Source organism: Neopsephotus bourkii, unplaced genomic scaffold, assembly GCF_033783945.1.
Source record: "Neopsephotus bourkii isolate Nb327-2 ecotype Australia unplaced genomic scaffold, CSIRO-AGI_Nbou_v1 NB_741, whole genome shotgun sequence".
Taxonomy (NCBI): Eukaryota; Metazoa; Chordata; class Aves; order Psittaciformes; family Psittacidae; genus Neopsephotus; species Neopsephotus bourkii.
The window spans coordinates 2119897-2122341 of record NW_026901239.1 but is presented as its reverse complement, the minus strand read 5'-3'; the positions used below and the strand labels follow the sequence as shown (position 1 = coordinate 2122341).

The window sequence follows — 2445 nt, the reverse complement described above, 5'->3', positions numbered from 1 at the left end:
AACAAACTACTCTGTTTAAATTAACATTTTTTCCTTAAATATATTATACATATTTTACAAACATCTGGAATTCCTAGTCTTTTAAAGCTCTTACAATTTCCCTATGAAGAGACATCAATAAGAAACAAAACCATCTTCTAGGATTCATATGTAAAAATGTCTTGCATGCCAGTCATCTCTAGGATTTGCTGCATTTGTTGTTAGGAAGACTGCTGATGTGTGTAAGTGGATCCATTTCCAGGGCTTTAGAATCACAGAACCCAGGTTGGAAGGGACCTCAAGGCATGTTCAATAAAGGTAGGTTACTTCAGTAAAAGTTACGTATTGGAAACACACAGAAGCATTTAGAAATACTGGGGGGGGGGGGGGGGGAAACACCCTTCCTTAGTGGGACCTGAATTCAAGGTGCTATTTTTCTCACTGCAGTTGTCACTGGAATCTCTGATCTTAAAAACACCTGATTCATTGCTTTCTTAGAGGATATCATTACAGTGGCAAAAAAAATCAAAATCAAAATCTGCTACTCAGCATATGAAAAAAAATATTTGCTATATTTTGATTCTTTTTCTGGTGGTAGGAAAAAATAAAATCACTAATTACTGAGTTCCTTAGGTAGAAAGTTAATGATTTTTTAATCTGCAGGAGAGTTAACATCACAGTCTTCATATAGAATCTCCAGATAAAGTCTGCTTCCAACGATATGCTGAAAAATAATGTGAAATAAAGTGAAGGGTAATCTTGTTAGTCTAGTGATTTGTGGTGCAGATTCTTGCTGTATGTTACTGCTAACTTTCCTTCAGCAAATTTTTAAAAAGCCATGATGAAAATCTATTGCTGATCTTAAAAACTGTAGTTAACCTCTGGGACTCATGTTTATCTTCTGTTCAAACACAAATATTAGGAAATTGTCTGTAATTAAGCTACCCAGAGTTCTTTGAGTGGAAAATGCTAGGCAAGCCTGAGCCAAACCTACTAGAACCAGTGGGAAAACGAGATGCAATAGGCTTTGGATTGGTTCCTCTAACTGCAGAATACAGCTGCAATTTGCCTATAAAAGACAATAAAACTTGCAATAGGGAGCTGAATCATCAGGTAATTCACAGGTCCAATTTTAAGAATAAGTTTCTTGCAAGCTCAGAGAAGTCTTCAGAATAGTAAAAATAATTACTCCAAGCCTTGACTTTCAGGTCTTTTCTTGGGAGAGAAATATAAAGTACACAGGTTATTTATAGCAATATGTGATTTTTATTTCCTGTGTTTCATGAAACATGAATTTCTCTATTTTTTTTTAGAGTTACTAAATAACACATACTTCTGGAAGCAAAGATTTTTTTTCCTGAAGTATTTATTTCTTTTCTGAACAGGCTGAGACATTTCTCTTGACACCTATCAAGCTGACTTGGAAAACAATATTGAAAACAAAACCTCCAAAATTATATATACCAGGATTAGAGGCATAACAAATAATGTGGAGTAATGCATTCAAAATTAGAAGGAATTGTTTTACTTGAGACTAGCAGATGGCAAATAGAGTTCAATGTAGAGAAATGTAAGGTAATTGAAGTTGAAGGAACTAAATAATCTGGGGAATACCTGCTAAGTGGAACAATCATCCAGCACAGTGATCAAGAAAAAGACTTGGGGATTATAGTGGAAAGAATTGTTAAAACCATGATCCCATTGAACAGGTTCAGTAAAATAGACAAATTGTGTATTAGGTTGTGTTAGAAAAGTGAAAAGTTTTAAGATCAAGGAAGGGTACAGTGAGCACTTACTAAAAGCTACCAAAATTGCTGAATACTCTCATAAAGCCGCCTTTTGAAACTGCAATACATTTACTAAAATAACAGACCAGGCTGTTGAGCCCTCCTTTGGTTATTCTGTTAGTTAAATTTATTCTGTCATCCAAAGCTGGGATACGTTCCTTCAGTGGTTTGTGCTCTAAGAAAGTACATTGGGCTTGCTGCTCTTTTCCACCCATAGGCCAACAAATAAAGATTTAAATGATGTGGCTGGTTTTGTTGTTGTTTTTGTTTAGAATTCCGGATTTTGGGCTGGATCCAAAGTTAAGTGTAGTCTGAAAGGATATTCTCCCTGCAATTTAGTTGGTCCTACTTTGATCACTTGTGCCTGTTGCAGAGGGGAATTTGTAAGCAACTGTGAAGCTATTCTGTGTGTGCTCTAGAGTTTGGAATGGAATTGTATTTGTGATTCTTTGCATGTAATTTTCAGATTGGCATGAGGACTGCTGGTTTGAAGTTGTTTGTTGAGACAGCTTGCAGGAGATTGCAGTGTCTTCATTAATTACCTGTAACAAAACATTCTATAACATAGGGACTGAAGGAATTTACAGTTTGATAATTTGAGAGTTTCTTAGCAAAAACCCTCCATAATTTCCTAAAAATGCTAAATTTTAACTTACCTCATTTCCAAGTTATGTGTAGT

The 2445-nt window shown here is 35.3% G+C and overlaps 1 long non-coding RNA gene across 1 annotated transcript; it reads left to right on the top strand.

Annotated features, from left to right (window-relative positions):
* Positions 1 to 208: 208 nt before the first annotated feature.
* Positions 209 to 2009, top strand: LOC133212846 (uncharacterized). The gene is made up of 2 exons (XR_009725629.1): positions 209 to 297; positions 1365 to 2009. It is a non-coding gene; the product is annotated as an uncharacterized LOC133212846 (long non-coding RNA).
* Positions 2010 to 2445: the final 436 nt, after the last annotated feature.